This window comes from Nyctereutes procyonoides, unplaced genomic scaffold (assembly GCF_905146905.1).
Source record: "Nyctereutes procyonoides isolate TBG_1078 unplaced genomic scaffold, NYPRO_anot_genome, whole genome shotgun sequence".
NCBI classification, from domain to species: domain Eukaryota; kingdom Metazoa; phylum Chordata; class Mammalia; order Carnivora; family Canidae; genus Nyctereutes; species Nyctereutes procyonoides.
Window position 1 is genome coordinate 1,269,551 of NW_026575034.1, and position 26,475 is coordinate 1,296,025.

At 38.8% G+C, this 26,475-nt stretch overlaps 1 pseudogene; it reads right to left on the reverse strand.

The window, feature by feature from the left end:
* Positions 1 to 15,010, reverse strand: part of LOC129504747 (tigger transposable element-derived protein 1-like) — a 66,102-nt pseudogene extending 51,092 nt beyond the window's left edge.
* Positions 15,011 to 26,475: the final 11,465 nt, after the last annotated feature.

Consider the following 26,475-nt stretch of genomic DNA (forward strand, 5'->3'; position numbering starts at 1 on the left):
ACCTAATTTATTTAGCATATAGATTTATAGGTTTGTTCGGATCTATAATCCCCATTCCACCTGAGATGTTCTTCAAGGAGTTATGATAAAATGCAATCATTATTATTTAATTGGGTACCACCATGTAGAGCTTTTCCCTCAATAGCTCCTCCACCCCTTCCTACACTTCCAGTGGCCTAGAAGACTTACACAAACATGTCTGTCAAAATACTTAAAATGTGCTTGGTTGGGGGGGAGGGCCAGAGGGAGAGGGAGAATTTTAAGCAGGCCCCATGCCCAGCATGGAGCCCCACAGGGGGCTCCATCTCATGACCCTGAAGTCATGACCTGAGCCAAAATCAAGAGTCAGACACTTAACCAATTAAGCCACCTAGGTGCCCCAAAATATGTAACTTTCAATCTCAGAAAAATATCTGCATGATGGAGAATCCAGTTCAATGGAAAAACTGAAGAGCAATAAAGAATCCACTTTTTATGGTATATTAAGGGAAGTAAGATGGCACTTCCCACCAAACAAATAATTTTACAGAGTAATTGAGTCATAGCTTATTTCCTTTAGGAAAATATATTTTCCCCATTTAAAAACATATTGAAGATAGTTATTCTCAGTGGTATCCAGCATTAGCAGGTAGACAATTTACAGGAGATGAATTTCCCACTTTGGATGCTGTAGAGTGGTAAATTGGTAAAGGGCTCTTGAATTTACTGAAATCATCACATGCACAAGTGTACTGAATGTTATTTATGTGGCTTTGTAGCTTACAAATTTAATGAGGCTGAGATCTGAAGAATAAAAAACATTTCCAGTACAAAAATGAAAAAAATGTTGGAATGAATTCTAGGTTCATTGCACGCCTAAGGTCCCAAGACCCAAACAAAATTTTTCTTCCATAAGATCACATGGAGTAAAAATGAGTAGATGTTCATTAGGATCTTTGTTTAAAAGACATCAAAGGGATGCTGACAATCTTACCATTTCACTCCTCTCACTGTTATCTGTTGTAGACATAATATGTTCTACTTTCAGGAAACCTGGAGCATCTTATAAATTGTTGGTACTCCTCATGGAATGTGGATTGTGTAGCCATTGGCCCTGAATGTATAAACTATGAATTAAGTGCCACTTGAATGGAAAATTATTTGAAGAAAGTACACTATGATTCACTTCTAATGAATGCTTTCATACGTCTCTGCAAATGTATTCACCCAAAGAAGTTCTCACAGAAGCGGGCCAAGAAACTTCTTTCCTGTGATATTTTATCTAGCAAATTTTAAAGTCAAATAATTCACTAAAGCTATGAAATTTCCTTTTATTTTTAAGTAGCACACACAGAAATTTCCTGTGCTCAGCTACAATCCTACCCGATAGCCAACTGAAATTAAAATATGTTCCAACCCACAAAAGCATGTATTCCACAAAAAAAAAAAAAAAACAATGAGAACACTTGATGGAGATATAAAAGCATAAACTAAATGCTTTGTTATCCAACCTACCTCAGGCTACTAGCATGTATCTTATCTTCTTTAAGAAAGTGAGTGTCACCCAATAGCTACTGAAGTAAACTTTTGGACTTTGATTCATTTTTTTTTTATGTTTCAGGGTTATACTACTTTCTGATTAAAGAAAAACTATGAATCTTGCATATAATAAAGACTGAAAACAAACAAAAGTATTATGCACATTTTTGGTTCCTAATATCTGGGACTAATATCAACAGCTCAGTGCTGTTGGCTGATGGTTATGTAACGTTTCAAGGACATCTTTGTGCTGCACCAGATTGTAGGGGAACTTCCCTATGAATAAGGACTGATCCAAAGACAAAGAAGCAGTAGTAACTGTTGACCACAGTGTGTTGTCATCAGTCTGGTCCTAAGTAACAAGAATCTGTGACCATTTTTTGTCATCTGGAAAATATAATGGCACTCAGAGCATTTGGTTATAATTGGAGTGTTTCCAGTAAAAGATGATAAGGGACTGGATTGAACACAATGGCATTTGACATAGACAGGGGAAAATAGGTCTAAAAAAAATCTCAAGATATAACCGGTGCTCTGTGTTTTGCTTAAATGGGGAGGGGGGATTGAGAAGGGCAGCATCCAGAATGGAATGATATCAAATGCTCTAGTTTGGGAAGCAGAATCAATGATTTTAAGATAACAAGGTGGAGAATAGTTAGAAAAAGAGAAGTTCTATTTTAAAGGTGCTCAATTATAGATGTCTATAATTAAAGGTGGCTGAATCAAATAGATGGTTAGAACTCTGGCTTGTGTAAAATCAAGTCTGGAATACGGTAAGAGGCATGATTCCCTTCCCTTATCTTTCCTTTCTCCCTCGGGAAATTGATAGGATAGGTTCAAAGGATGAATCTAATACCCCTGAAGAAGGTGAACTTAGGGCTGCAGTTGTACCGCAAATGCCCAAGGGTCTCTATTCTCATTTCAGTTAGACTAGGGCCCTGTGTTCAGCCCCAAGGTGCTCTGCTCTTCCTCTGGATTTTAAAAAAGGAAGGAATGCTCTCTGATCATATATCCTCAACCAATATTGTCAGGCAGGTACGTCTTTACAGTAAAGGCCAGAGAAAGATTAAAATGTCTTATTACTGTGAGTCCTAAACACTCGGCCACTTAGTTTTATAGCATTATTGTCATAGTCTGAGAATTTTAAATGCTTTAATTCCAGATGGTTGAGTGGAAAGGGTACTGAATTAATACTGAACTATTTTTGTCCTCAGCAATTTTGCTAATAAACCGTGCTATTAAAATTTTGTTTTAGTATTTTATTTCACCTTTTATACTTGGGCTGCTAGGCACATAACTTTCTTTATCTTATTTAATTCGTACATGGTATCGGTATCTAGTACTTTTTAAATTGGTGCTTTCTCTGCTTAAATTTCTAGTTGCAGAATGCTGTGGGTTTTTTAAGCCGCATAAAATCTAAGGTACTCTCTAGCTCTAATATCACGGACATAGAACATACACAGCTTGTAGAAGGAAAAAAAATCATGGGAAAGGCACAAATTATATATGCATTTTTATTGATGAAAATCTCTATGTACGTTGTAGAATGGAAAATGTGAATTACTCACCAGTCTTGGGAAGAGAATTATCGTGGTGCTTGGTTTCTGGAAAGATTTACTGGTGAAGGTGAGATTTTAGAAAACTTTTGAAAAAGAAGAGAGAAGGTATATGTAAAGTAAAAGATTATTCCAAGAATAACAAATGGCATGATGATTGAGGACAGAAGTGAGAAAGGCCTCGTAGGGAATAGGATAGGAGGGGACAATACGAGAGAGAGAGCGCGCGAGTGCGATGGCTTCTTTGCTCCTTCACACCTTCTGCATGACAATAAATCTAAAAATGCAGAAGAGAAGGGGATTAGAAGGAAGAGTGGCCAAGTATTAGACAACCTAGGGGCTTTGATCCTTGAAGTCTGGGCAAAAAAGTACAAACTTTATGGTCTTCACTAAGGCCAAGGGAATAGGTAGGTTCTAACGGCAGAAGTTGAACCTGTGATTGCGTTGGGAAGCCAGAAAGAAGGTGCAGTTATAGAAGACATATGAAGTCCAAGCACTGAAACTCACTCACAGACTTAACATACAGAGAATGTGAAGCAGGCTTGTCTTCCTTGAAGGGCTGGGTCGCCATAGGATACTGGAGAAAGGAGCTCAGCTGTAGGAAGAAACATTCTTTTTTACAATGGGATGAAATCGGCCTAAAAGTAAGTAGATTATAAGTGGCAGCTTTGGACCAGATACATTCTATGGCCAAGTCTGCTAAACCTGGGAGTTGTAAGAAACACAAAATCTCAATCTGTACTCCAGACCTACTGATCTGAATCTGTTTTGAGAAACACTGTCCTTAAAGCTCTTATTTTTAGTTGTCTCATCTGTAAAAGAGGGGCAGTGGCTTCCTTACAAGGCTGGTGTAAGGATTAAATCAAATAATATTCCCAAAGTGTTTAGTAGGATACTTGGCACAGTTTTACAAACAACTAGAAGTTAATGTATTGATATTAGTAATAGTGTATACTGCAGAATTATTTTTTTAAATTAAAATAGACGTTGAAAAGACTGACTAAATCCCCCTTCAGAGCTGGGCATTTTAATTTCAAATCCATAAGAAGAGTTTGACCTTGCAGGTTATTGACTGCCTGCAATTTGACCTACTTTTAGTAGAAAATGATCAGGTGAGTGGATTTATTTCCAATGATCTCGAAGTTGGATGAATTGTGCTAAGAGATTATTATTACATGAAGTTCTGAATCATTTTCAGTATCAGTGACTAAGAAAGGGAATTGTGAGTAGAGAAACCAATTGTCAGATTAACACAGTTCTAATATGCAATGCAAATATTATGCTACTGAAATAAAAGTGCAGAACTGGCCTTAATTACTCAAACTCTCTCTCCCTAGGACATGAAAGGGTTTGTTTTGTCACTTAGCTTTAATTTATTCTAACTATTCTTGATCGGGTTTGCAAATGGGTTCAAAAGACCTTTAGACCTGACACTGTTTTTAATCAACCCCCAAATCCTCTTTGCTCTTCCAGCTACAATTTATAGAATTGCTGCACTCTCTATTCCCAGTCCACATACATGTCTACTTTTTCTTAATTATCTAGAGGCAAAACAATCATTTAAACCTCACAATCTCTATACTACACCAAAGAGAGCATGACTCTGATGCCCTCAGAGAGGAAAACAAGGCTAACATAATGATCATAATGGTGATGACGAGGACGGTGATGACTACAGCAGTAATAATCTTCAGTATTTATGAATGCTTAATTCCATCTTCTGTCTTGGAATATCATCTTTTTTGGTATATTCCTATTTTTATCTGTGGGAAGTCCCTCCTCTGATTTACAGAGGCATACATCCAGTTGCCTACTCAACATCACTAACGTGGATGTCTATGGGTCATCTCACACCTCACCTCGCCAAAGAACTGGTTTTTGTAAAATATTTTCTTTCTTATAGTCAGTCAATCCACCCTCTTAAGTGGCACCTACATTCTAAGTACATTTAGAGTGTCTTTTGTTTCGTTTTCACAGCCCATTCCATCCATGAGCAAATCTTGCTATCTCTGTCAGTCTAATATTAGTAAACTGCTCTTTCCCACTACATAATTCTACTTTGCAGGAGAAATTACTACTGATGTCTTTCATGCCACTGAGACATCAAAATAGTTTTCTAATTTTGACACATATAGTACTCACTGAAGAATGAAAGTGTTTACTAGTCACCATTCATAAAATGGAAAATGAAATATAGAATATATAGATAAAAAGTCAGTAATTAATGATTGGACAAATAGATGAAATTCATGATTTAGTCATCAAAAAATTTCTTTGAGGCCCCAAATGATGTGTGTTTTGAGTGTATACATGTGCGACAGTAGGAAAAAAAAGCATCTAAAAGTATGGGAATTCAACAACAGCTTCTAATGACAAGCATTTACTATATGCCGTATTCATTTCTAGCGCCACGCGTTAATAAAATGGAAATACAAAGATGAGTAAGATCAAATCAACACCCTCAAGGAACTTCTCATTCTAGGGAGAATCAGGGAAATAGTTCCAATAATCACTGACTGAAAAGCCCACACTTACTGTAATGATTCAGAGCACTATTTACCTGGTGGGAGCAACCAAGTGGGTAAAGAAAGAAATAAAACCTACATGGTAACTTAGTAAACCTAACCTGTATAAGCAATGCCAAACATCACAGGGCTTATGGTCTATCAAGTACCATAGCTGTTCATATTAAGAAAGTGAAGAACAGAGACTTATCAATGGCCAGGTTATTATTTTGTTTTAATCCCCACATATTTAATATAGTGATGCTGTGCTACAAAATGCTATCTCATGGTGACAGGGTTTCCAGAACTGATGTTAAAGTCTCTATTAGGTTTATTTCCCAAGAGCGTCTGTGTATTTGGGTGATCCATCCTTTAAAGACATGAACATTGCATTGGGTTATTCCAGTAAATCAAGTAAGCAACTGAGTGATATAGTGCTGGGAGCACTAATGTCCTTGTGAGCTTTAATTCAAGAATGACACAGAAAGATAGAGCACCAGAACACAAGCCAAGCTTTAGAAGCTTTTCTCATACACTCAGTTGTGTTTTAAAATAAATTTATTATCACTGACAGGAAAATGCTTCCACTGAAATGCAATCATCATAGAAACTAAACACAGTCACAACTGAAAACCACTGTTTACGTTAAGTAACCATTTATCCATCAAATATTTTTGAAGACCTAACCATGGCTAGATACTCCGACAGAGGGAAAGGATACAAAGTCGAACAGATTTGGTCCTACTCATCCAAAAGTGAATAGTCAAGTGACAAACACGCTCTTGAACAGTCAACAAACAAAATACTTCCTTTAATGGGTGTAGATACCAAGTGTTATAGATGGGGCTCTGCCTCATAGATACGTGAAACTGAGTTTGAAAAGTGGACAACAGTTAAGCCAACAGACAAGTGATATGGTGGGTGATCTAAAAAAAAAAAAAAAAGACTAGAATTTGTAAAGCCCCACGGTTCTGGAAAATTTGCTGAAAGAGCAATTTCTCTGTTTCCTAACATCTGGCATTCCTCTTAAACTGATGCTTAATTATGACATTTAACAGAACTTTTAGCCGTGGGACAATCAGAATAGATTTGTCACGGTAAACAGAATGGAATGGAGTCTTAGCCCCTGACTATGTAGACATGACTACAGTTTCAGTAGTAATACCCAGTTTTCTATCACAAGTATTACAAGAGGCAACCATTCCTAGAAATATGGTTTTCATTATTTTTGTGGATTATTGAATCTAAGGGACATAAAAGCAATTCTGACTCAAAATCTCTTAATAACTTACGTGGATTCTATTAATTGAATTTTCATTTATTTATTAAGAACACAGACATCTACTGGGAGCTTACCAGATACCAACTACTGTGCTCAACTCTGAAAATAGACTCTAGAAACAAATAATGTACAGCCTCAGCCCTCAAGACTCAAAGTCTAGTAGTCTTTTCAGATACATTTATTTATTTTTAAATTTTTTAATTTATTTATGATAGTCACACAGAAAGAGAGAGAGAGGCAGAGACACAGGCAGAGGGAGAAGCAGGCTCCATGCACTGGGAGCCCGACGTGGGATTCGATCCCGGGTCTCCAGGATCGCGCCCTGGGCCAAAGGCAGGTGCCAAACCGTTGCGCCACCCAGGGATCCCTCAGATACATTTAAACAGATATTTATATAACAGTGTAATGAATGTAAAAAAAAAAAAAGAAAAAAAGAAGCAAATGGGTAATGGAAGCAGGGGCAGAGGTGATCTAACAAGAACAGATATTGGGAGGGGGGTTAGCGAGTAAAATGTGACCAAGCTTTGAATGATGAGAAAGTTGTTCCAGGTGACACAACAGCATAAACAAACATCTCGACAGGGTAAAATTTCAGATTGTTAGGGAAATTCCATGTGAAATTTCCTGTGCTGGATGACCAAGAAGGCGTGCTACGACCCACTACATAGGTAGTGACTTCCAAGTTTTTCCTCTTTCAGCGTTCTGCGTTCCTTTTGCCTTCTCTGACAACCTCTTAGCCAAGGAGCCTGATTGCCTTGTAGGCTGTTTTATGAGGCTCTGGGCTCTTTAACATGCAAGAAAGAGGCAGTGCTTTTTGATACAGTTGAACAGCTGCTGTTAAGGACAAGATTAACAAATGAGTCAAAATGTGCTGCTGAGGGTTAGTTAATGCATTATATCAGTGTTAATTAAGGTATTATTAAAAGGCTGACTGTTGCCTCTCCTATTCCTAGAATTTACACACACACTTCATTAATCTTTGCCCTCCCTGTGGGATAAGTCACTGCACCTGTTCATCTTCAAGAGCAGAAGCATCGCCTGCCAGATAGCTGGTGTGCAGGTGAAGACCGGCAATGATGACATGTGGCAGATCAAAGAGAAAATACCCTGGTGTTTGATAGGGATTTTACTTTTCCTTTATTTTGATGATGCCCGGAGGTCTTTTCTTACTGCTTATTTCAGTAGAATTGTAAGACATACCCATTAAACTCCCTTTACCCACAATGCCCTCATCAATATCAAACATGCATTTTGTGTCACAGACATATTCTCTAAGATTTAGAATTTAAAATAAATGTCAAAATACAATTACGGGAAGAAGGTCTCTCTCTCTTACACCCTGGAAAACATGCTGAGCAGAGAACAAAATGAAACAGAGAAAATACTGATAGGGCAGGCAAAGTCCAGCATCATGTGCAAAAGATTATGTGGAGGCATGGGAAAGGGAATCTCTCTAGGTACTTGGAGATAGGATTTCAGGGCTTTGAGGGGCAAAGTAAATACAAATAGCCCTATTATAGTAGCCATTATTTATGGGAAACCAACTCCATCAGATACTATGTTAGGAACTTTTTTCCCACTTAATCTCTATTGACATTTATTTAGGTCAAAATTATCCCGTTTATAGTGAAAGAAACCCAGACTCCAATGATTAAGTGACTTCCCCTTGTTCCAGAGCTAGTAAGAGGCAGAGCTGGATAAGCATACATGGATCTACCTCCGCGGACTGTGTTTAGCACTATCCTGAATTGTTTATATATTTGGTAGCAACCAGCTACTAGCAGAATTCTAACTATGCCTTTCAGTAAAGGCTGAATTTCCAAAATTTTAAGAATTATAAATACCAATCATATAGATATTATACTTCTGTGATGATTGCTTTGTTAGGAGGCTTTTGCTACAAGAATGGATTTCAAGATTGGGATGTTAAGGGATGATGGCCTGTCAATCATGAGGAGTTTACAGGGAAAATATTTGAGTTCCCAAACTCCAGAATCTGGTCTTCAATTTTGTAGTCCTAGATCCTCAACTTTATTATATCTGTTCAAAAGTGGTCAGTCTTTTGGGATCAGAGGATTCATGAAATTGAACCTACAAGAGACAGCTGTGCCCATTCCATAACGTCTCATTTAAATAAAACTGTAAATCATCATAATGGCTCATGTCAACCGAGCAACATGTTCTTATCCTATAGGATACTATACAGGAAGACAGATTATAATCAGAAAGCTGCTTAGTGATCATGGAATCGGAGCAAAAAAAAAGGTTGAATGAGCATGTCCATCTCCTCTACAGGAATATACCTTTCAATTAGATTAGAATGCAAATAATCAGGATACAAGACCTCTATCCGTGAGAAACATTCTGACAAACATCTTGTTTTTAGTCCCCTTTGTACTCTTGGCTCTATAGTGGTCATTCCACCCTTCTGGAAAATTGCAGATGTCAAAAACACAATCAAATTCCAATTATACATTTCTGAAGTTATGTTCTAGTTACTGCAATTGTACTTAAATGGGTGCACGTTTTCAAAGTCTTATCAAATATATTTCTTCTACAGATATCATACTCCATTCATTTCTAGATAACTTTTAAAAAATTATGTCTTGGAAGTGATCCTAAGATTGTTTCCCACCCATGTACCTCCAACATGTTGGAAAAATGGCCACTATGTGTGCCACCATTATATGAGGTGATAAGGCATATGGTGAGCATTTCAGTAGGCTTCTGATGAGTTTTCATGATTCTTCTCTTGCTATGCTAGCATTATTTTCTACACTGGAGCCAGAGCAATCTTTCCAAAATAATGTTCCATACATTTTCCTGCAATATATTCCCCTTATGCTTATTACACTCTCAAAATCCTTAATGTGAGTTAAAGGCTCTGTAATATTTGGCCCCAAACAGTCTTCTCTCACCAAAGTTCCTTTGTTCTTTGTGGTCCTGTCTATATTTACTGTCTCTCAAGCATTTAAATATACCAATCTATTTCCTATCAGAAAATCTCTTCACTTGCAGTTTACCTTACTAAGATGCTCCCCCCCTTTACCCATTTGTTTCCTATTTATGCTTTATATTTAGATCAAATTATATTCCTAAGAGAAATACTCCTCTGACCTGATGATGTGGGTCAGGGTCCCCTATTGTATACTCTTATATTACCAGTAACTTCTGCCTCATATAGCTGCTCTAAATTATGGTTTATATTTATTCACATAGTTATTTGATAAATATCTGTTTCTTTCACTACAAACTCCAAACTACACAAGGGTTCTATTTGAAAAGTAGCACATCACCGGTGACCAGCACAGTGATGGATGCACAAGTGTTTCCAAACAATTACTGAGTAAATTAATGCAAGCAATGGCAGTTTTCTGTAACTTACTGTGAATTGTAAAATGCTTACATTATTATAAAATGACTTCATACTCATTATAAAAACTTTACCAATATAGAAACACAGTAGAGAATAAAAATCTGAAAAAATTCCCGCTTCTTTCCCAAGAATAAAAAATTATTTCCAAGTATCCTTCCAGTCTTTATTTTCTCTGTGGTGTGTTTTTACATGAACAAGACCATATTTGGACAGTCCCTTTTTCCATTGAACATGTCGTGGAGGCCTTTCAATGTTAGTACATAAGAATTAATCATAATTTTTGAAATCCTTCTAGAATTCCATCAAATTTATATGTTAAAATTTGTTTTACTAGTTCTAATTGATATACATTTGGATTAATTCCAATTATAAATAATACTTATCCTAATAAGCCCATTATATATACCATTTTTTGTAATGTATTTACATAGATTCCTAATGACATTGTTGAACAAAGGAATCTTTCTCTGAAATGCTGATTTCTTTTCAAATTTCTTTCGTAAAGGTTTTATAATTTAAACACCTACTAATAGTAAAAGAATATCTTCAAATTGAACACTTTCACAAATTGAAAGTTTTCATTAATTTGTGAAATTAGCTTCCATATTCCACTCTATTCTTAGTCATGAGATAACTCACATAAAGGAGACATAATAATTATATATGAAAAGGTATATCCTTTAGATTCCTGGATAGAGCCCTAAGAATGTAAGCATTGGGAGTCTCTGAGTTAGCAATCAACAAAAACACCGACAGATTCTGATTTTGAAAATAGAAAGCTTAAGATTGGAGTGTATTAGGCCATAGAATGTTAGATTTTATTATAAAATGAGCTAAGAGTGAAAGATGCTATAAAATTGTGAAAATAAAGGACACTGATCAACTGTGAGTGACGATAAAAACAATGGAAAAATTTTGCTTGCATGGCTTTAGGTCCAGACTTCTAAGAAAATCTATCCAATTTTACCCCCTTTTACACATATTGTCTCTCATTATGAATATTTCAACAATCAAAACTTAAGTAATTACAAGGCATTTCAGAAATATTTGTCATGCTCCAAGCATATTCACATCCTTTTCTCCTTCTGCAAACTGCCATGGATACACAAAGTACAGTAGTTAAGATATATTGAAGTCTTATGCTGGAAGAAAGCCAATCAAGAATTATTTGAGGGAAAGAATAAAGACAATTTTAAAAATGCATTTATCCATGACTGTGTTATGTAAAATCGCACTTTGTTGGGAAGCCAAAGTGTTAAAGACATTGGATTAACCAGCAGCTCTAACTAATAAAAGTTTACGAACCCAAGCCAAGTTGTCCTCTCATCTAACTAATTTTTCTAATCATAACCAACTTGGGATACAGGAAGCCAGGATGACCACCGATGTGAAGTAATGCAAGGAAAATAATTTCCTTCGTCTATTTAAAATTCCAGTGTCAAGGTTTTCACAGCTTTGTACTTCCTTACTAAAAGGAAGCTATTCCTCACCTCAAACTAAGCTCCTTGTTCCCAGACCTATTTTCACTTGATCAATCCTGAATGGAAAGAAAGCACAGCTGGTCACATCTCTGCTCAATAGCCATGACAACCCCTCAGACCTGGTGAGCCTCTGGCTGTTTCTACCTGATATCAAGAAAACATCTCAAAAGTATGTCAAACACTTGGGGGAAATGGTAACGCTATCAGGTCTGAGTTCTTCAGTAACAGTGTATCTGAAATTGTGGCCCAGATAATTATTTGTGGGAGGATCTGTTCTGCGTGCTGTACGATGTTTAGCGGTTTTTCTGATTCCAGTACTACCCCTCCCCTGGGACAGCCAAAAATGTCTCTAGTCGTTGCTAAACGTCCCCTGGAAGGCAAAAATCAGCCACCCTTTACTGAGAACCATGGTATGATGGTCTTGAAGAGGACTGCTCCGTTACAATGAACAAGAAACAGGGATATATGCCAGAAAGGGTCCTAACATCTTCGATTTTGGGGTCAGATGTACCCGGTCTGAGATTCTAGTTGCCAATAGAGAGGAAACACCTTCATACTTATCATCAGGTTATTCCAAGACTGGAAAAAATCCTATAGTTTTCTCTGGTAAGTTCATTGGGAAATCACAGAGGTAGGCATCTTCCAACACGTCTTCACAGGTAGACCATGTTATTACGTTCGCATGTCTTATGTCAGGTGGAGTCCACGAGGAGTAATCCCAGGAGTTGTGAGTGATCAACTCCTAGTTCACATTTAGAATTTTGCATGTGTCCCCAGAGACAGGCAAACACAGACTTAAATCTGAGCAACAGACATGGGATAGTTAAAAATCAATTCTTCAGCCTAATTATTATTTTTTTTTGTTAACACTAGAATGTAAAAGCTCTATATCTCCATATTAGCAGAGAAAGCAAGGGAGACGAACATCCGTTGGCTCCTACTATTGCACATGACTTAAATATATTGATTTATTTAATCTTCAAGCAGTGCTATTTAATTACTGTTATATTATTATTATTATTAATTATTGAAATTTGAAATTTATTGAGTTTTATTATTCAATATTATTGAAATTTCATTAGAAGACGAAGAAATTGAGACTTACTAGGTTTAAGTAGATTGACCAAGATAAGACTATTAGCAGTGGCTAAGGTACATATCTTAGGTCTAATTCCAAAGCCAACATTCTCTTTCTACGGTACTATGGAGTCTATTTTCTTCAAAAAGTTAAAAAGAAATCCCAAACATTTCTTAAAGGATCCTGTTTGTGAAGAAAGATACTACATGAGATAAAATCGAAATCACTTTTGTTTTTAAAAAAATACTTCTTAAAATATAAAAAGAACATTTACAGGTCTGAATATGATAATGAACACACATTTTAAGAATCGAAATTTAGAACCATTTAAAATAGAAAATGAATTCTTAGCCAAAATGTGTGCTCCTAGAAAATAAAAAAAAAAAAAGGAACATAACCAAAAGGCATTGAAACTAAATCACTTCCTGAGCCATAATGAGCTTAGGTTTTTAATCAGACTAATGAGAAAAGATCTGTAATTCAGCATGGCTCATGAGTCATACCATAAAGTTTCTCCCCACAGTTTCATGGCAGCCCTTGATGTATCATTCATTAGGTGCTGGAAAAGTAACATTTTCAAGAACACAGTGAACTACAGACAGGCAGGAACAACAATGCCGGAGCGGCTCCCGGGCCTCCCTTCCTCGCCGCCCTTTATTCCTTCAGTCAGCATGATCTCACTCCCTCATCCCCAAGCTGGTCCGCGTTCATCTGGTGAATTCTTGGTGGGGCTGGAGATCACGTGCCTTAAGACCTACCTAATAGAAGGTGGGGAAGCTGCTGAGGGTGGGTGGTGGGTGCAAACACACTCAACTGGCACTCAGGGTACCTCACCAGGTACTGTCTCCTCCCAGGAGGCCAAGGACAGATCTGTAACATTCATGGACTCTCTCTCTGCGCAGTCCGCCCAGCAGGACTTCCCAGGGTCTAAGTATGCATCATCTGGAGGCGGGAGAGCGGAGGTGTAGGTGCTCTGGGTGTGCAGCTCCACCCCGCGTGGGTAACCCTCGTACCTTAAAGACTACGGAGGTGCAACCAGGCATGGGAGCCGAAAAGGATCAATAAAACCCAGAGGACCCCCTGGGGGGAGAATCAATGGGTTGAAGGTACTTTGAAAGTGAAAGAGAGGCACGAGGAAGATGCAACAGGACAAGCACAGAGTCTGGAAACGGGGGCTATGAAGTATTATCTGGGTCTGACCCTTTTAACTCGAGAAAGTCTGGATCGCCCTGAACCTCAATTTCCCCACCTGTAAAAGGGGGATGATGAGAATTCTTTTGCATAGGTTCAGGTGATACTAAGCAGTGATGTACCTAAAGGTTAATTTTATAATTATAGCTATTGTCTCGAGGTTGAAGTAGATCGCATAGCAATCCTTCACAGGCCTGCCCAGTCCTCCTTATGGAGTTGATTCCTGGCCCTTCAGCCCGCCTCGGTGTCCCTTCCAGCCAGAGAGGAGCCTCCCTTCGTCCGTAGGGTGCTCCCTGGAGGACTCCCAGGCCCTCACTGGGATGCACTTCCATGCCCTGCACGGGTTTGCCCGTGGGCGGCCCTGGGCAGGAGGCCGCTGACCTACGCCGGCCTTCCACCGTCTGGCCTGACTCCACAAACTTGCATTTCATTTACCTCCTTCCTGCCTTCTTTGTACACACAACATATATGTATATATTGTCGTATTCGTTGGTATTATTTTTAATTTTTAAAGATTTTATTTGTTTATTCACGAGAGACACAGAGAGAGAGGCAGAGACATTAGGCAGAGGGAGAAGCAGGTACCTTGTGGGGAGCCCGATGGGGGACTCGATCCCAGGACCCCAGGGTCACGGCCTGAGCCAGGCAGATGCTCAACCGCTGGCCTACCCGGGCACCCCTGTTATTAATTGTTAATTTATTTATTTATTCATTCATTCATTCCTTTATAAATTTATTTTTTGTTGGTGTTCAATTTGCCAACATACAGAATAACACCCAGTGCTCATCCCATCAAGTGCCCCCCTCAGTGCCCGTCACCCAGTCACCCCCACCCCCCGCCCTCCTCCCCTTCCACCAGCCCTGGTTCGTTTCCCAGAGTTAGGAGACTCTCATGTTCTGTTATTACTTTTTGAACAAACCCTTTATGTCTGGAAACGGCTGATGTTCCTGTGTTCTCGCAGACTCCTGCCTCTGGATCTGGGAAATAGCCCCAGGCCGCAGGCCTAGATGCAATCACAGCCATGGACGTTAGGGGGCAGCAGAACGCAAAGGAGCATCACTGCATCCTGAGCAAAGCTCTGTGGGCAAATCCAGGTACAAGAACAGGGCCTGGTCCAGCCTGGACTCCTGACCCCAGCCCTACCTGACATCCCAGGACCCAGGGTGGGATGGAGGGGTCAGAGAAACTTGGGTTCTCAACTATGTGAATTTCGGAGTCACCCAGGACCTCTGGGCCTTGGATTCTCTTACCTAACAGGTCAAGGTTGTACCTTCCAAATAAGATTGTCATGTTTTTGGTTGAAAACCTACAGATGTGATGCCTGAGGGGCAGAAGTCATTCAGTAAATATTATCTTCCTTCCATATATTTTTTAAAGATTTTATTTATTTATTCATGGGAGACACAGAGAGAGAGAGAGGGAGGCAGAGACACAGGCAGAGGGAGAAGCAGGCCCCATGCAAGGAGCCCCACGTAGGACTCGATCCTGGGACCCTGGGGTCATGCCCTGGGCCAAAGGTGATGCTAAACCACCGAGCCAACGGGGCTGCCCTTCCCTCCGTAATTTTAAAGTGTTATGCTTGCGCTGACATCTCCAAATCTCAGTTCAGGCCAGGCGAACCCAGCAGCACCAGGCCATACCCACGCCCACAGGCCGGGCTGCTAACCAGCCACCCGGAGGCCTGAAGGCCTCCACTCTGGGTCTGGGTCGAGCTGGGCCCATAAGGAACTGTCACCGTGTGGCGACCCAGCAAGGGAGAAGTCAGCTCAATGACAGTGGTGGAGCGGATCCCCAAGGGCTGGCAGGACGTGAGAGCTGCAGGCCCACAGCCCGGCGATTCCCACCCCTTGCTACTCAGGGCCTGTGTGGCCCCTTCCCTCGAGCAACCCGCTCCTAACACATGGAGGCAGCCCCAGGGACAGGATGTCACTTCTGAACTTGAGTTACAAAGGACGGTGACTTTTGTTCTGCTAACAGAGGACGTCCCCTCTCTTGCTGGCCTGGGTGAAACAGGAGACAAGCTAGGGAGGTTTCTGTGGCGAGGACCTCAAGGTGGCTTCTTGTCCACAGCCAGCAAGGAAGGAGGCTCTCAGTCCCACACACGTCGTCATGGAGCCGAATCCCCCCAACGGCCACCTACGTGGGCTCGGAAGCAGGTAGGTCCCCCGCTGAGCTCCTCAGTGACAGCCCAGCCCTGGCTAACGCCTGCATCGCAGCTTCATGACAGACTTGGAAGCGGGGGACCCGGCGACACCATCTCAGATCCCTACAGAAGGTGTAGATGATGGGACGTGTCTGCTCCAAATGGCAGATTTGGGGTAGCGTGTTGCACAGCCATAGGTGACAAATAGGAGAAAGGAAAGAGGGCCAGATGCCACGACACGGAATGGAGGGGTGAAGCGCGGAGGGCCCCGCACACCACAGCCAGGAAACCCACCTTCAGTCTAAGCGCCCCGGGAAACCACTGGGGCCCTCTCAGCCCGGGGGACACATGATCCCAATGACATTTTAGAAATGCGACACTGGTGGCTCCGAGGCCTTGAGACCCCATGGGACTGCTTTGTCGGTATTTTACATGTCTTCGTACCAAAGTTAAAATGGTTTATTCTTTCCTGAGAGGAAAGAATCGCTTCCGTCCTATTCATGAGTAGGAAGCTTTTGTTCCCCTTGGAATCATCTGCCCTGAGATCAAAAATTCCTTCCAGTTTGGGATGTTTTCTTTTTTTGTTAATTTTTTTGGAGGTGAATCTCGATTCACACGCAGTTGTAAGAAATAACACAGGGTGGGTGTTCCCACGTGCCCTTCATCTGCTTTCCCCAGTGGGATCATCTTAAATAACTGTAGCGCAACATCACAGCCAGGGAAGCGGCACTGGTACCATCCACCCACCTTACTCAGATTCCCCTAGATCTGTGTGTGCGCCTTGGAGTGTGTGTCTGCGTGAGTGTATTTAGTTCCACGTAATTTTGTCATATGTAACTTTTGGGAGCACCCCCGCAGTTAGGGTAAAGAACAGTTGCACCACGGCCAACATCCCTCTGCTCCCCTTGTCAGCCACGCTCGCTCGCCCTCTCCCTCCCGACCCGTCATCTTCAGCAAGCAAGAGTCTATCCCCCTCCGTAATTTTGTCATTTCCCTATAACATTTGTCATGAATGTTATACACGAAGAATCATAGGGGATGCAGTCATTTACAATTACTTTCTCCCATAATCATCCTACGAAAAAAGGCATCCTGATTTTTTGTACTCGGTGTAACTCCCTTAAAATCCATTAGAGTCCTTGCCATCACCGCAGTCCAGTCTTTTTATTTGCTGAATAGAACTGCACGGTCGAGCCACGCCGTGACTTGCCTAAGCCCTCACACGCCGAGGGCCATCGGGGCCGTTTGCAGTTGTGGGCTATTGGGAAGACACTGTAACGAGCATTCCGGAGTGGGATGTACGTGAGCCTAAGCCATGACCTCCCTGGAAGAAACGCCCTAAAACACGATCGCTGGGCCAAATGGTAGCTGCATGTTTTGTTTTATATGAAACCGGCCAACGACCTTCCAGAGTGTCTGCACCATTGTACATTCTCACCAGCAGCGTGTGATCCAGTTCTTCGGCAGCCTCGCCAGCATTTGGTATTAGCAGTATTTTCGATTTATGCCATTTTGATAGGCTTATAGCGATACCTCGTTGTAGTTCTAATTTACATCTTTCTACCGGCTAATGATGCTAAACATCTTTTCATGGGTTTGCCATCTGCATATTCTCCAGTCAAATGTCTATCATGTGTTTTACCCATTATCTATTTTTTACTGTTGAGTTTTTTTTAATAAATTAATTTTTATTGGTGTTCAATTTACCAACATACAGAATAACACCCAGTGCTTACTGTTGAGTTTTGAGTATTCCTTATACTTCCCCCGCCACCATTACTTTCAGATATATGCTTTCCAAGCATTTATACTACTCCATAGCTTTCGTTGTCTTAATAGGTTCTTTCACAGAACAAACATTCTGATAAGATCCACTTTATTAATATCTCCTTCTAATTGACATTTTTCTCTCAAGTCTAAAAACTCTACCTAGCTTAAGATCCCAAAGATTTTTTTTTGCTATTTTTTTTCTAGATTTTTTTGAATTTAAATTCAATTTAATTAACATACATTCTATTAGTGGTTTCAGAAGTAGAATTTAGTGATTCATTAGCTGCATATAACACCCAGTGCTCATTCCATCAAGTGCCCTCCTTCATGCCCATCATCCATTTACCTCACCCCTCCAGCCACCTCCCCTCCAGCAACCCTCAGTTTGTTTCCTAAAATTAAGAGTCTCTTATGGTTTGTCTTCCTCTCTGTTTTCATTTTATTCTTCCTTCTCTTCCTCTATGTTCATCTGTTTTGTTTCTTAAATTTCACATAGGAGTGAAATCATATTTGTCTTTCTAAATTTTAAAAAATTGGGGTTTTTAAAAAGATTTCATTTATTTATTCATGAGAGACACAGAAAGAGAGAGAGGCAGAGACACAGGCAGAGGGAGAAGCAGGATCCATGCAGGGAGCCCAATGTGGGACTCCATCCCAGGACCCCGGGGTCACATCCTGAGCCAAAGGCAGGTGCTCAACCGCTGAGCTACCCAGGTGTCCCTAAAAGTTTGTTTCTAAATGCTTTTTTAGTTTTACGTCTTACATTTAAGTTCATGATCTACTGTGAATTATTTTTTTCATAAGGTATAAGTTTTAATTGTTAAGTTTTGCCTATGGATGTCCAATCACTCCAGTCAGTATCAGCATGTGTTAACAAATCTGTCCCTCCTCAACTGAATTGCTTTAGCAATGGAAAAAGAAAATTCAGTTGATGGATATTCATATGTAAAAATTTAAAAATAATTAAAAAGATGGAGCACTTGGGTGGCTCAGTTAGTTAAGCATCCAACTCTTGGTTTCGGCTCAGGCCATGATCTCCTGGTAGGGAGATGAGCCCTGATGAGGGTTGTGACTTGCATAGCAGTGGGTTCCCTGCTCAGAGTCTGCTTCCTCTCTACCACTCCCCCTGCTTGCACATTCTCTCTCTCAAATGATAAATTGTTTTTTAAAAAATAAAAAAAATTAAATAATAAAAAAGAAGTTAGACTCCTACTTCATACCATATGTATAAATTATTTCAAAGTAGATCATAAGCCTAAATATAAGAGTTAGAAGCATAAAAATCTTAGAAAAAAACAGAAGAGTAAATCTTTATAATATTTGATTGACATTTAGATATGATACCAAAAACACAAAGAAACTAAGAAAAAAAACAGGTAAATTGGCCTCCATCAACACTGAAAATTTGTGTTTCAAAAGACACCATCAAGAAGTGAAAAGACAACCAATGGAATGGGATAATATATTTGAGAATCATACATCTCTTAGGGATTTGTATCTAGAATATACAAAAGAACACTATAACTCAACAAGAAAATAACCCAACTTAAAAAAAATGGGCAACTGATTTGAAATTACATTTCTTCAAGGAATACATACAAATGGCAGATAAGCGTGCACACACACACACACACACACACACAGAATTTTCTCATGGGAAAAAGACCAATCAAGACTACAGCAAGGTATTACTTCACATATACTAAAAATGGCTAAAATGAAAGGGAGAGATATTAAGTGCTGATAAGGATGTGGAAAAATTGAACTCTTCGTTCAGTGCTAGTAGAATTCTAAAATAATAGAGCCTCTTTGGAAAACAGCTTGAATATTAAACATATATGACCTAGCAATTCCACTCTAGGGAATACCCAAGAGAAATGAACACATTTTTACATAAAAATGCATCCACAAATATTCACAGAGATATTATTCAGAATAACCAAAAAAACAAAAAAAAAAAAGGCAAGCTGGAGCATGAGAACCAGAATACCAAGAAGTAGAATCAACCCTAAGAGATGAATGAATAACTATGTATATTCATACAATGTCATGTTTTAGCAATAAAAAGAGTCAAGAACTAGTACATGGTCTAAGTTGGATAAACTTTGAAAACATAATGCTAGGTGAAAGAAGCCGGTCCCCAAATAGCACATATTGGTTGATTTCATTTACATGAAATTTCCAGAATGGGCAAATTTATAGAGACAAAGAGTAGATTAGGATTTTCAAGGATTGAGGAGAAAAAAATAGGGAGTCATTTCAAGTGGATACAAAGTATCTTTTAGGGGTGATGAAAATGTTTTAAAAATACATAGCAGTGATGGTTATAAAACTATGTGAATATTTTACAAACAGGATTTTTTTTATATTTTAAAAGGTGAACTTTGTAGTATACAAATTATTATCTTGATAAATATGTTACATAAAACAAGAGAATCGGTTGGGTGTATTGACACGGATCTGTTTCTGGTTCTTTTATTCTATTTCATTGATTTGTCGTGTATTCTTTGGCCGATACATTCTCTTCTGACGACTACTGCTATAGTAAGCTAGAATGAGTCCCCCCACTTTATTCTTCTATTTCAAAATTGTTTAAGCTAATCTAGGTCCTATGGATTTTCCATATTAATTTTAAAATATTCTTGTCTACATCTACAAAAATCCTGCCTGTGATCTTGATAAAAATTACATGAAAGCTATAAATACATAGACAGCTCTATCATGCTGTATTTCCCAAATATATTTAACCCTGAACCCCTTTTTTAACAGAACAACTAATATTACACAGAACATAATTTAGGAGCTCCTCATTTAAATAAGTTTGCCAATGACAGAACCAGAATTATAAATGGAATTTAAAGATGTCTGGCATCTATATCTAATTTCTGAGAACTGCCACAAATCCAGATTTTATTACAGGTGACAGATAATTTATTTAAAATTATCAATTTGGCTATGTTTACATCCTATATATTTTTAGGTAATTTGACGCTTTAAGAAATTTATCTATTATTTTGTGAACTGACAAGATCAGGCAAAGGTGCTAGAGGCTACCGGATGGAGGACTAGGGTAGAAATTATGATTTATATAAGGAATTCATCATTCCCAGGCTTGAGCAGCAGAGTGTGATGAGAGAAATATTCTAAGTAACTAATGAAAAGTGAAAAAAATAAAATGAGAAAGCTGGCAGAGGAATAATCAAAAGTTTATTGGATTAGAAGTCCAGAGACATTTATTTATTGGTCCTGTTTATTGGCCTTATTCCTTGTTGCTAACTAGATGTGTGAAATAGGTCAACTTCTTAATTTCCAGGAGTTGCTTTTCCTCCTACATATGGTGAAATAGTCAGCATTCAGTAGTCACTATGAGAATAATGTAGGAATTAGAAGGATTTGGGGCTGAATCCTGACTCTGCTACTTCCTTACTCTGTGACCCTGGACAAGTCACACGATCTCCTGAAGCTAGCGTCCTCATAGAGTTCCTACGGGGATTAAATAAGATACTGCATATAAAGTACTTAGCGAATTAAAAAAATGTAGCTATTATCACTGGGGGACTGAATTCATTAATGATCAAAGTACATGTTGTGGAATTAGACTGCCTTTGTTTTTTATCCCATATCCATCGTTTGTTAGCCACTGAACTCCAACAAATAAATATTCTGAGCCTCAATTCTTTAGTCTATAAAATGTCGATAATAAAGTTTCTATCTCTTAAAGGTCCAGTGAAGATTAAAATAATGCATCCAGGTAGAGGTTTAGCTTAGACCCAGACACTTAGGAAGCAGTAAATAAATGTCTGAAATAATCATCATTAAAGATATTCAAATAAAAATAGGCAGTTCCCATAGACTAGTAGTGTTAGGGCTACAATCTAGTCGCTGAGTAGTCATTGCTGCAAATATCAATACACTTTGGAAACTCGATAAATGAAGAAATGGACATAGAAACACAGGAATGCCCAAACTGAGACTCAGCAGTTTTCAACAGTCTACCATGTGCAAGATGCAGCAACAGACACCACACGAACGGTCATGCGCGAGCTCCTTTAGTGCTAGAACTAGGACTGTTACCCTGTTACCCTCTTGACCTTCATCTCTCTGCCAGACTGCATTTCTCACAGTTCATATCCCAGTTTTCCAGTGTCTCACATTCAGGCTTTCTGTATGGGTGGAGAAGCCCAGGTTTACGTGGCACTCACAAAATGCGCCTCACACTGTTTGCACCTCTGCTGGGAGCAGTGGTCTTATGACCAGGTGCCGCAACGTTCACAGATGGCCACACTACATGTGCACACGGAATTTCCTGAGGCGGAATATTACATCCTATTCAGGAAATGGGCTTTTTCTCCTGAAGTAAAAATAATCCTTTCGCATTGTGACATGGAGTTCGGTATGTCAACATGAACTCGGAGAAAAAGTCCCATGCAGATACACTGCATATCTTTTCTCCAGACTGGCTCATTATTATTATTTTATTGGGACTTTAAGATCTAGGGAATAATCCTTGCTAGAAAAATAAAAACCTACTTCCAAATATACTTCTTGTTTTGTACTGCCCATCTACAGTGGCCAGATAAAATACAGTATGCACAGTAAAATTTGAATTTCTGATAAATAGCAGTGTTTACATGTAAGATACTACATATATTGCAAAGGACATATACATATTAACTTTTTAATCTGCAACTATAATTTAACTGTGTCCTATATTTCTATTTTCTAAATATGGCAATGCTAGGGTCCAACAGTCAAAAATTATTTAATATTTTTTTCTTTCATCATCTCTAAACTCTAAAAGTTTAGAGAATGTATCTTGTCTTATGCGTGATTTTCTCCTAGTGTCCAGCACAGAACATGTACATATGGATTAAAATGGAATAGATGAAAAATACTTTAATCAAAGAAATTAAGTTTTCAGGAAAGAAAATATCTATTTTTAAATTATTTATTTATTTATTCACAGAAGACACACACACAAAGAGAGAGAGAGAGAGAGAGAGAGAGAGAGAGAAGCAGAGACACAGGCAGAGGGAGAAGCAGGCTCCATGCAGGGAGCCCGACGTGGGACTCAATCCTGGGTCTCCAGGATCACACCCTGGGCTGAAGGCTACGCTAAACCTCTGCGCCAACCAGGGATTCCCAAGAATATATTTAACTAGAAATTTAGATGCTATTGGATAATCATGTAGCTTGAGGACTAATCTTACAAAATTACAAAAAAGTAAAAGAGAAAGAATATGCTTGCCTAGTCACTCATATTTGGGAAATCTCCTGTAGCAATCAGTGGTGCAACATATGTCAAGGCCATAGAACCTATAATATTGTTGTTAATGAAATAACTAATAACCCTAATGTTTGACACAATTTTTTTATCATCCATTCAGGTGTCATTGACTCACCAGACCTTTTTTCTCTTCCTTTTCATGTTAGCAAAATTCATGATGTTAATTCTAAAAGAATTTTGGATCATGAGTGGCAGTCTCAAGTCACGTGAAAATTTTTGGTGTTATTTTCTAGCATGTTTTTTATAGTGTGTTTAAAGTAAGTTTTTGACTAGGTAGTTAAGCTTTTAAATTCACAAACAATAAACAAAAAAAGAAGCAAAACTTGCATAGTAAGATATTAGTCCATGTTAAATGGGATAAAGGCAGATTAGGAGGTAGGAGCTGAGTTCTATAAGTACAAAAGGTACAGATATTGGTAATATCCTATGAGCACACTGGATCTACCTGAGAGAAGAACCAAGTCCTAGACAAAAGGACCTACAGAAGAATATCAGAAGTGATTTACAAGTACAAACAGCAACATTTCTATTCCTTTGGGTAATCATCACAAAGTGTTTTTCAAGAGGTCGTAAGCTTTTTTTTTTTTGTCAGATGAGAATCTATTTCCGTTACATCTCAAAAGAATATTCTGATTTTACTCATGTAAACTGCCCCTCCTCCATTGCACATTATCTTAGTATGCTTTCAAGGTGTTTGGTTTTCCATGGCAAAATGTGGGCACCTGAACAACCTAAATCAGATTCCTTGACTTAAATTTGAATCTTACTCGAGTGACACAAAAGCTGAAAATAATTTTAAATTCATTCATCCCTATACAGTGCTTCTCTGAAGAGAATATGCATTCCAACTACCCGTACCCAAAAGATGTTCCTATTCCTGGGATATCCTTCTAAAACATTCCTCTTTGTCTGAATTAGCAAGAATGTTCTGTGCTTGAATCCATGGGTCCTAATACAAAAGTTAGTAGTCTAGTAGGGATCAACTAGGCGTGTAGAGTGGATGGGAATCATGTCTATCACAGCTGAGTAGTATTAGCACTGTGTAGGATTAGCACGCCTGAAATTCCATGCGAGCTTTTAGTAAGAAGCAACACTAGTGCCCAGAAGCAGCCCCAGCAACAGAAGCATTTGGGAAGCCACTATCTCTTATTTTCAAATACGAATGTCTGTAGAAAGCTAGAACTACGAGAGGAAGCAATGTGGTGAACGTCACACGGTGGCTCCGGTGATGTTACCTGTTTCCTTAGAGAACTGTCCAGGGGGATACTTTGAGTGGAGAATGAGTTAGATATTCCATTATATGGGTCTGATAGTTATTAAGCTTTATGATCTAAGCTCCAAACCACTCTTGTAGGGGGTTCTTGGTGAAGCATGTATGCTTTACCGGGTGGTTCTCTATTAGGTTCTGCAATAAATGGTTTTAAAGGGATACTGCAAAGATAAAGGAACTCATCCCTTCCCCTTCTGTTCTACTGCTGTCAGCATCTCCCTGGCAACTCTCCCTTCTTACCAGCAGGACTTGTTACTCCAAGTTTGCATTTTTCCTCATAGCCTCAGAACAAGTTTCATAGAGTTCTTTCTGAGACGTAGCACTGTGGGTTTCTGAGGTACCAATTCAAATTGGGTCATGCTCAGAGGTCTGATTCTTAGTTGCACAGAAGCTCTTTTTGCTCCTGAGTACTACAATCAGCACCCATATTTCTGAGGTCTATCTGCAAGCCCTACAAACCCTCTCTTGTAAACTTCGGGGTTCTAAACATCACAGTGCCATCCTTTAGTTTCTCCTTTCCTAAAAATGGTGGCTGCTTCTAGAAGGTAGATAGTATCTCTGTGTCACTTCTGAGTTCTCCTCTTGCCTTTCCAGTCTTGTCCATTAATGTCCATTTAGCCAATTCCTTACATAGGACCTTTGCTGCTAAAATAACTGATGTGTATCTATTTCCTTGATTGAACCCATATGACTCTTGATACATCAAGTACCATATATCGAGTGGTTCTACCAAGTAGACTCTCACAGAAGATTCTGAAATTAATGTCGTTGTAGTCTTGAAGACCTTGAACACAATCAGAAACAAGCTGCCAGTTGTTCCTGTTTCTCTTGCCATGCAATAAATGACCCCAGAATTTAATTGTATAAGCAACAATTTTATTTTATGCTTTTGTGGGTCAGGAATTTGGGAAGGCTCATCTGGTTGATTCTTATATATAATATGTTATGTGTCTCCAGTCAGATGTCAACTAGGCTGCAGTAATCTGGAAACTCAACTAGGTTTAAAGTTTTTAGACCAGAGTTTGTCAGGCAAATCTTTTCCTCAAAGGGAAAAGTAGTAAATATTTTCAATTTTACGGGCCTTATAATCTCTACTGCAACTACCTAATTCTGACATTTTAGTACAGAAGTAGTCATAGACAATATGCATATGAATTGATGTCTTTATTCTTATAAGATAGTTTTAAAAAATAGGTAGACGGCTGATTTGGCCCACTGGCCATGATTTGCTAATCCCTACTCTAGATGGATCTGTCAGATGGATGGTAGTTATTCCTAGCTATGACCTGGGGGTTAATCTAGAAAGTTGCCAAAAACACCTGTATGTGAACCCTCTATAAGAGTCAGCTTAGAGAACAAGAAGAATGATGCTCATTCCATTTGGAAGAATAATTCTGCTCTCACTCAAATATTATAGTCATCAACAAAACAATAACAACAAAAGGATAAATTAATAAAAGAATGAAAGAGAAACATATGGAAAAAAATGATGGCTAAAAGCATTCAAAAATTAATAACAGAAACAAAGTCACAGAGTCAGAATGCACAGAAAACAGCAAGCAAGGAAAACAACAAAAAGACTCCTAGGTATATTGTAATAAAACTGCAGAAAACCAGAAAAAATATATTGAAAATAGTCATGAAAAATAACATCTTACCTATAAAAGAACAAGGATAAGAGTTAAAGTGAGATTTCCATCAGAAATCATGGAAATGAGAAAATGATGGAAAATACTTAAGTTTTGAAAATCTAGAATTTGCACCAGCAAAAATTATTCCTTAAAACCATAAAAGACCTAAAGACTTTCTCAGACAAATAGAAACAGTAGGAATTCATTACTAGCAGACTTACTCTGTAAGAAATGTTAAAAGAAGTTCTTTTGGGAGAAGGAAAATGGTAAATGTGCAAAATAGGACTACATAAAGAAAGGAAGAACATCAAATAAGAAACAATGTAAGGTAAAATATTTTTTCTTAATTGGTCTAAAAATGTTTGAATGAATAATAGGAATACTGGG